Below are 10,162 nucleotides of genomic sequence, written 5' to 3'. Positions count from 1 at the left end.
GCTGTATACTTCACAACTTCATACTAAAAGTTTGGCACCATGGCACTCAAACATTTGCATGATTTCATGGCTTGCTGTATGCCTAACACAACCTTTGCTATTTTCTTCAAAAAACGGAAGTTCCACATTTATATAAAGGCATCGTATGAGCTAGGACAAAGCAAGATTCAAACTCAAAACCATTTGATAACAGGAGGTTGGGGGATTACTCCCAGATATACAAAGACTGATTCCAAATGAACTTGGGCGTTGTTCTATTAACACAAAGCAAAGTCCAAGGATTTCAGTTAAAGTTCCAAGGTTGTTTGTTCACTGCCAATATGCTATGGAGCCAGGTTTAAGATCTGGAAATGCTTCGGCTTTATACCGGTAGTACTCAACCTTTAGCATCTTGGGTACCACCAATCACTCTATGAAAGAATCTGGATCCTTCCAAGCTGGAAAAAAAAATACATTATAGCCATTGTTAATCAAGGAACTACCAGAGGGGGACAAAATAAAACAAAACCCACACCCACACTAACACTAACACTAACACTGGCAGGGCATGCCACTGTATATAAACAGAGAGCAAACCCCATCCCATTCTAGCACTGAAGATGTTACCTAGGCAGGTAACAAAATGCTTGCAAGAAAGCAACCAAGCTCAGAGAACCTCAAGGACTCCATAGCCATTGTTTTATTATATTTATCAGTTATGCTAAACCTTAAGAACATAAATAGTGCAAGAATGCTATTGTCCATATTGCTGTATCTGTAAGATAAGGATTAAGAAATAATTGGCTGAAATCAGAGTTGCTGCTGTGAGAGCATTCATCCACTAAGCTCTCAACCTCGCACCACATGCAAAACATGAGATAGAGAGTTAACTAGTGCAAAGTATTACTTTACTTTAGGCTTCTTAGCTCAAGGCTCTCAGAGGCTTCTCACTCAGTTAAGGGTCTTGCTCTTTGCTTTAGCACAGTGAGTAGCAGGTCTGTCCCCCTCTCCCCACCTTCTCTCATGAACTGGGGAAGGGGTTGCATCTCATCTAAGCAACTTTGCATAGTACCAGTGATATGTCTAGGGGTGATTGAGAGGCATTCCTCTAAAGCTACAAGGGACTAAGATACCATCCTCTCATAGGTTAGAATTCCTCTAAACAGATTGAAAAAGACAAACAGACATCAGGCTCCTGCTGTCATCAACAGAGCCTTTCCAGAAGATGCACATGCTGGGAATAATAATTTAGTATAAGCCAGTCAGAGGGCCTTTTTTGTTCTGAATACCTCTGCCACAGAAACAAAGCATGAACCATTGCAGTTTAAATACAATATTAAAGTGTCTCTAATATAATCGAAAATTTGTTACTGCTGTGGTTAATTTATCCGTTGTGAAGTCCTTTGCATTCAATTCCAAAGAAATACTGTGATGTGTGTCAGAGGACAGCAACCAATCTGCAATTAATTAAAATAGATTGGACCATTTCAGGATCATCCACCCACCCTAGAGAGGTTTTGGCTGCAGCTGCAAGTCCCACAAACTTGAATGTTAACATTAGATTCTAGTTTGTTTGTTTTTAACAGTAAGATCTTCTATATAGCTAGTGTTACAGTTTGGCCTTTATGAGGTCCAGGTAAAAAGGTCAATAATAGATTCAGGGAGATATTTTTATGCTTATAGGGACTTCTACATTTACTTTTAGGTTGCAAATGATTATTGGTATTCAAGGACGAAAATTTTTGATAATGATAGTATACAGGGAAGCTAGGGTTAGGGTTAGATCTACGTGAGGTCTGCAGAAAAAATAAACATCAGAATTAGATACCAGGTGATTTGTAGTGGTTAGAGGCAATTCTGGATATAATTTTCATTCATGAGTGATTTTTGGTATTCAGGGATGGAAAAATAGAGAGGGGGCAGGAGAAGGAGGCAAAAGTTAAGATTAGAATTATAAGGTCTATAGAAAAAATGAATACATTCAGAATTACATTCTGGTTGATTTTTTAATTGTTAAAGGCATTCCCATACTTCCTTTTTAGTTGTGAGTTATTTCTAGTGTTGCAGGACGGAAAAATCTTAATATAGGCACTAGGGGAAAGCTCATATTAGGGTTTTGCCTCTATCACATCTACAGGGAATGTCAGGATTACATACAAGGGGATTTTTCATGTTTAAAAGCATCTCTTTAATTATGTTTTGGTTGTTCAGAGAAGGGAAAATCTTAATATTGGTAGTAGGGAGAGTTAGGGTTAGGGTTAGGCCTCCAGAAGTTGTAGGTGAAAATAGAAGGTCAGGGTTAGATTAAGTTTTAAAAAAAAAATCATAGAGGTACTCTGGATTCACCTTTAGGTAGCAAGCTATTTTTACTGTTCAGGGAAAGAAAAATCTTGATACTGAAAGTAAGTAGAAACTAGGGTTAGGGTTGGCATGATGTCTAAAGAGAAAATTGAAAGTCATGATTACCGTCAGGGAGTATGTTTATGATGAGAGTCACTTCTGGATTTACTTTTTGGTCAAAATAAAATGTTGGTCTTTGTGGAAAGAAAAATTGTGATAAGGTAGTATGGGGAAGGCAGAGTTAGGTTTGGTCCTCCATGAGGGAAAAATTGAAGATCAGAATTGTATTCAGGGATGATTTTTATGCTTAGACATACTTTTGAATTTTACTCACAACTGGTTTTTGTATTCAGGGAAGGAAAAATCATGAAACCAGCAGTAGGTGGAAACCAGGTTAGGATTGGGCTTCCATAAGTTCTAAGTGAAAATCAAAGGCCAAGTTGTAATTCAGGGTGATATTTGTGCTTAGAGACACTTCTGAATTTGCTTTTGTGGCACAAGTGATATTTTGGGGTTCAGGGAAAGAAAAATCTTGATACCATCAGGAGTGGAAAGCTAGGCTTCGGATTGAGCCTCAATGAGTGTTATGGGAAAATCTAAGGTCGGTGTGAGATTCAGGGGTGAATTTATGCTTGGAGTCACTTATGGGTTTCTGTTTTGATGGTAAGTGATTTTTGGCACTCAGAGAAGGAAAGGCATTGATGGTGGCAGAAGAGAGCAACTAGGCCTCCATGAAGTCAGAGGAAAAACAAAGTTCCAGATTGCATTTGGGAGTGATTTTTATGCTTAGAGGTACATTTAGCTTTCTAAATGTAATTTTCATGTAGCTTTGTGGTGACTTTTGGTTCTTGGGAAAGGAAAATTATTGACGCTGGCAGTAGGGAGGAACTTGGGAAGGGGTAAGGCCCCGTGAGATCAAAGAGAAAATTGAAGACCAGATTGATTGAATTTTATGCTTAGAGGCACTTCTTGTTTTTCATTTCAGCTGGGAGTGATTTTTGGTCCTTTAGGAAAGAAAATACTTGATGCCAGTAATAAGAAAAAGCTAGGATTGTGATTGGCAACCCATGACATTGAAGGTAAAATTGAAAAAGATGTCATTCAGGACTAAATTTAGATATGTTTCTGGTTTGTTTCATCCAGAACCAATTTGCAGTTAGCAGGAAGGAGAGAAAATCCTTTATGAAGTCATTAGAGAAAACCTCATGATGGGGTTTACATGAAGTCAGAGGGAAAATCGAAGGCCAGCTTGAAATTTGGGACTGAGTTTTCTGCTTACAAGCACTTCTAGATTATCATTTGGGGTGGGAGGGATTTTTGGTTCACCAGGGAGGAAAATTCTTCATGTTAGAACTAGAGAAGACATGACATCTTAAAGATAAAGAAGAGAAAGATATGAGAGTATAGTGAAATTGGACTTTAAAGCATATAGTGTAGATAAACAACATATAGGAAATAGATGGTTAAAATAGAAAATACTTTTATTATTAAGATTCATTTCTACACTAAACTTAAACTTCCAATCTTTTATTTCAAAGTTTTCCTTTTGTAAAATAAAAGTTGGCCTCCAGCCATGGAAGGGAGACACAAAAACCCAGTCAATTTCCTGTACATTGTATCTAACAAATATTGATAAATCTGATTATTGGTGGTTCAAAGAAGAACCTGCAGCAAAGGTCAACAGGTCAGCCCATCCCAAATAAGAATCCAGAAGTGGCTCTAAGCATAAAATTCCCAAATATCAAATTCCAGCTTTTGTTTTTGCCTTCAGCCACAACTTTCCCAACCCCTGAACCATGCACCTACCACCAGCATCAGCAGTTTTCTTTTTAGGGATCAAAAACTGGCCCTTCCTCAGATGAGAATCCAGAAGCTGCTCTAATCATAAAGGTAGACCCTGAATCTCATACTGGCCTTTGTTTCTGCCTTCAGACTCAACTTCTCCCAACCCCCTGAACCATGAGCCTAACACTGGCATTAGGAATGTTCCTCTCCAGGGACCAGGAATCGGCCATTCCCCAAACTAGAATCTGACAGTGGTTCTAACCCAAAATTATGCCCTGAATCTCATCCCAGCCTTTGTTTTTGCGTTCAACCTCAAATTTTCCCAACCACCCTGAACTGAGTGTCTCTTGCTGGAATTAGTAATTGTCCTCTCCAGGGACCGAAAATCAGTCCATCCACAAACAAGGGTCCAGAAGCTGCTCCAAGAATAAAATTCCATCCTGAATCTCATCTAGGCCTTTGTTTTCAGGTTCGATCACAACTACTTCCGACAGCCCCTAAATGTATGCCTGCTGCTGGCATTAAGAACTTTGCTTTCCAGAGACTAAAACTCGATTGTTCCCCAAATGAGAATGCAGAAATGTCTCAAAGCATAAAATTAAGCTTGAGTCTCACCCTGGCCTTCATTTTCACATATGGCCTCAAACTTCTCTAGACCACCAAACCACAGGCCTACCACCAGCATCAGTAGATTTCCTCTACGGGGACCAGAAATAGGCCGTTCCCAGAACAAGAATCCAGAAGCAGCTCTAAGCATAACATTCTGCCACAACTCTAATCCCGGCTTTCGTTTTTGAGTTTGACATGATCTTTTCCCAACCACCTCATACCACACGCTTACCACCAGCATCAGGAGTTTTCCTCTTTGAGGACCAAATATTGGCCTATCCTGAAACGAGTTTTCAGAAGTGGCTCTAAGCATAAAACTCCATCCTAAATCTCTCCCGACCCTTCATTTTTGTGTTCTGCCTCACCTTCTCATGACCCCCTAAACTGGAAGCCTACTACAGGCATCAGGAATTTTCTTCTCCAGGGACCAAAAATCAGCCCTTCCCCAAAAGAGAATCCCGAATCGGTTCTGAGCATAAAATTCCACCCCAAATCTAATCCTGGATTCCATCTTTGCATTCAGGCAGAACTTCTCCGGAGCTCCCCAACCGCCTACCTACTGCCGGCAACTGAACTTCTCCCAACCTCCTCTTCCCCCAAACTGAGTGCATCAGGAATTTTCCACTCCGATTACCAAAAATTGGCTCTTCCCCCCCAAAAAGAGAATCCAGAATGGGTTCTAAGCATAAAATTCCACCCTGAATCTCACCCCAGGCTTTGTTTGTGAATTCAGCCTCATCTTCTCTCTTCCCTTCCAAACCACTTGCCTACCACTGGCATCAGGATTTTTTTTCTCCAGGGACCAAAAATCAGCCATTCACCAAATGAAAATCCGGAAGTGGCTGTTACCCATCAATTCTTGAAAGAATATTGAGGGATGTACCAAGTTTTACATGGCTTCATATATGTTTTTAATGATAATAATTATGATAGTAATGATTTATTAAATATTATGCTATCTGGCTCATAGTGACTTTTACTTCTATGCTAGGAGCTTCTCCTGTATTCTCGTTTGGGTAAGAGCCCATTTTGATGCTGGCAGTAGGAGGAAACCAAGGTTAGGTTAGGTTTTCATAGGATCCACTGATGGGCAGTGTGTGTCAGGCCTAGCCCAAGGAACTCCAGGAGACCATGTAGATTCAGTTCAGCAATGTTTATTAGCTACAACCTCTAGCAAGAATCTTCCCAGACTGAAACTCAGTTCCCAAAGTCAGCCAGTCAAAACAGAGTGAATTCCTCAGGGAGGTGCCAGCCTCATCCTCTTATCTCTTCCTCGCCCCTCAGGAGACGAAAGAGGATGTTTCCCTCCCTGAGTTTGGCCTTCACAATTCCATTCCATCACAGTGTGAGGTAACTAGGGTCAGAGTTTGGTTCTAGGGGGAAATCAAAGGCCAGGTCAAGGTTCAGTGGGATTTTTATTTTTAATGGAACTTCTTTATTTCCTTTTTATTAGCAAGCCATGTTTGTTATTCAGGGAAGGAATAATATCAGCAATTAGAGAAAGCCAGGGTTATGACTGGGCTTCCATGAGTTCTAGGGGAAAATCAAATGCCAGGGTTAAATTCAGGAGCTTTCTTATACTTAGTGGAACTTTGAGTTTACTTTATTTAGCGAGCAATTTTTGGTGTTTGGGGAAAGAAAAATTTTGATACCAGCAGCAGAAGGAAGAAGCTAGGGTGAGGGTAAGGCTTCTCTGGGTTTGGGCAAAAAGCTCATGTCAGAGCTAGATTTTGGGTGGGTTTTTTATGTTTAGAGCCACTTTTGGATTCACATTTCTGTTGGGAGTTTCTTTGTTCAGAGAAGGGAATATATTAATAAAGAAAGCAGGGGGAATTTTGGGTTTAGGGTTAGCAGATGTTTTTATATGGTTAGAGGCACTTCTGGATTCACTTTTGGAACTGAAAAAAATTATTTTTGCTGTTTGGGAAAGGCAAAATTTTGGTATCAGCCGTAGATGAAGCTCAGGTTAAAATCAGGTTTTCATGGGGTCTAGGCTAAAATTGAATGTTAAGATTAGATCTGGAATGATTTTATAGTTAGAGGCAATTCTGTTTTAGTTGGGAGTGATTTTTTTGGTTCTGGTGTGGGGAGAAAGGAAAATATTGATGGGGGAAGCTATTGTTGGGGTTATGCCCCCATGAGGTCTAAGGGAAAAGTGAATGTCAGGATTAGATTAGGGGGATCTTTTATGGTGTGAAGTACTTCAGTATTACTATTAGATTGCAAAACATTTTTGGCATTCAGGGAGGGGAAAATATTGGTATCATCAATAGGTTGAAGTTATGGTTAGGGTTACTTTTCCATTGGTTTTAGATTAAAATTGAATGATAGGATTAGATAAAGGGTGATTTTATGGTTAGAGGCAAATCTAGATTTACTTTATAGTGGCCAGTGATTTTTGTTATTCAGGAAAGAAGAATCTTGATATTGGCAGGAGGGGAAGGCTAGGGTTAAGGTTAGGCCTCTGTGTGAAGATTAGATGTAAGGATTGGGTTCTGTCTGATTGTGTATTCTTAAAGGCACCTCTGAAATTTTGGTGTTTTGGGATGGAAAATCTTAGCATTGACAGTAGGGGTAAGCTAGGGATAGGCTTTTATGAGGTCTGGGGGAATCTGTAAGATTTAGAATGAGGATGATTTTTTTCTGTTAGTGGCACTTTTTGGATTCCTTGTTACAATTGGTTTTTGTTGTTGGGAAGATAAAATACTGATATTAGCAGTAGGGAGAATCTAGCATTAGGTTTAGGCTTCCATGAGGTTTGCTTTAATGAAATGCAGACCACCTGTTTCAAAGAACTTCCAAATTGAATCCAAAGTACTGCCCATCTCTATTAATTTATAGCCATTGATTCAGTTGTAGTGCATAGCTATTTTAAGACATTCATAATCTACTGTAGTTTTATTGTGGCACATTGCCTGACTATGTTTACATGTGACAGGAAGTAGATGCATCTTTTTAAGAAATGAAATGTACAGCAAGTCTTCTGCTGAAGAAGGACTCCTAGATCCCAGCTGCAGTTTATATACCAAAGACACAATTTTATGTAAATCAAGTACATTTTTATTTGGAATGAATCATATCTCTGTTATATGGATAACCAATCTATGCTCTCCAGTCGCTTTTACTTTCAATGTCCCATCAGGCGTAAAGAGCAATACTAAGACTGTAGGATCTGTCATACAAAGCAAGTGGAAGGTGATAGATTCTCATCCCTACTTTACCATGATGTACAAAAAGAGGAAGCAATATTGGATGGTCATTGGCAATTCAAAGTGTTCAGAGTTTGAAAAGTAACATTCTGATCCCACAGAAATTGTTCTGTCACTATTCTGATTTTACCAGAAATTTTCTGAGCTCAGAAAATTTCCATTAAGCACAGATCATCATAACACTTTCTGAGGTTGGAACACTGTATTTCAAGATCAAAACAGCATGTTCCAAGCTCCGAAACACTGCAAACTGTATATATGTGTATGAATCACACAACCCATAGCTTTTCAACAGCATGCTAAACCAAAGAAGCCATTTATGGCTTAATAATGTGTATCCCAAGCCATTGGATTATGTATGTTCACCACACCCAGGCTCAACTATATAAGCAACAGATTGCCCAAACTAAGTGACCTAATAAAAATCCCCATCGTCTGCAAGGGATTGTAACACTTTAGAATCACACAAGTTATATATTTGTAAGATTTACAAAGAGTAAGCCAAAGAAGATATACCATGAGTAGTTTAAGGTTTTCCATTCTCTCGTCATTTGTGCAAAAAAGACTGTATTATTACCTGCTCGGTTTCTACAATGTAATTTAGCTAAGTGCCAGAGGAGCTTTACTTGCAACTCAAAACGGCAGTAGGGGCTGCTAGTATCACAAATGGCATATGAAATATCAGTTTGTAAAGCTTATTGTGTGTCGGTGCGCAATACTGTTGTAATAAGGGAAAAGGCACCCTCATGGTTGAATCAGCCCCTCCTCTGAGGTACTTCAGCACCTATGGGTGAACAGCAACTAGACCCTTTTTGGCTAAATACAGAAAGGGAAACCAGACAAAAACTTTGGGAGTCAGTATCTCAGCCAAGCTGAGGCAGGTGATAGAAGGCAACTGGCCAATTCCAGAATTTAAACAAAAATCAACTTTATTAAAGGTACCAAAAGAAGGTAAGCCTCTACACACAACTCAGAGTTTAAAAAGATAAAACACAAAAAAACCTAACGCAATTTTAACTATGGCTAAATAACTCAACTTTGCCTGAGGTAACCTCTTCACCTAGGACACCCAGCCAACTCTCTCTCCAAAGACCCCACCCAAATTTTCCCACCCACAACTGGCAGACCCCCCCCCTTTTCCTTTATTGGCTCTCAGGGGTCAGGTGACTCCCTCTGGGCACATAAGGCTGGCTTGTGATTTAAAGGGTCACCTGCTCCCCACTACAACCGTATTGTGAGAATCACAAGTCCAAACTTCCTTGAACATGTAAGACAAAAGATTGTTAGGATTCAGACAAGTGTCCAGATTTTCTTTAGTGACATATCTCTATTATCTGCCAAGTGTTAATACTGGATTCTGAGAATTCATGCTACCTACAGTATTCTATATTATTCTATACAGAAAAAAAAATAGACCACATTGGTATACTGTAATCAACAAACAAAATGAACATATCTAATTTCCAAGATTTCATACGTAATTCACTGCTAATGAGATAATAAATTATGAAAGAAATCCCAGGTGGGTAACCCTAACTTTTAGCCAATTAAATCTATGTATTCTTACAAGAAGAAAAACTGTTTTATTCCAAATATAGAATTAAATCTGGATTCAATCCAATAATTTTATGTTTGAAATAGTTTTTCTGTTAATAAATAAATATTAACTATTCTGAAATTACGTATTAAGCTAGGAGACATATCAGTGCCAATGGGAAAAAATAATTTTTATGACTGGTTTCAGTGAGTTCTAAACATGGTATAAACTGGATACAACCTATTACTTTAAATTACACAGAAGTGCTACATCAAACATTATCTTAGAACAGGCACTTTAACGTTAAAGGGGAAATTGCTTTGAATGTGGGTAGGTAACTTGGAGCTCATCTACAAAATATGCAGTTTTCAGATTCATAAATAGCACAATACACTGGCCAATAAAAAATGTATAATTGGTTTATTACTACCATGAAGTACAGGAAACCAGGCATTCTAGTTCCTACTAGCCAGCTGAGGTAGCAGGACTTAGAATACTGGTTTGCTGCTGAAGGAGTCAATATTGTCAGAGGGTAGGTCAGGATAGGAGCTAATACAGACAAACACAGAGCCAGTAGTTAAACAAATGAGGGATTTTATTTTGGGCACTGATACCTATACTAATGAAGTAGGGTGATCTACTAATGTATACAAGTGAAAACATCATTTGCAAAACCAGTATTTTTTCTATGTATGTCCAGAAC

This window comes from Python bivittatus, unplaced genomic scaffold (assembly GCF_059951505.1).
Source record: "Python bivittatus isolate LINGU-HERP-01145 unplaced genomic scaffold, Pbiv_v1 ctg000400_np1212, whole genome shotgun sequence".
Lineage (NCBI taxonomy): Eukaryota > Metazoa > Chordata > Lepidosauria > Squamata > Pythonidae > Python > Python bivittatus.
The sequence above is the reverse complement of the archived record's forward strand: the minus strand, read 5'-3'. Positions refer to the sequence as shown.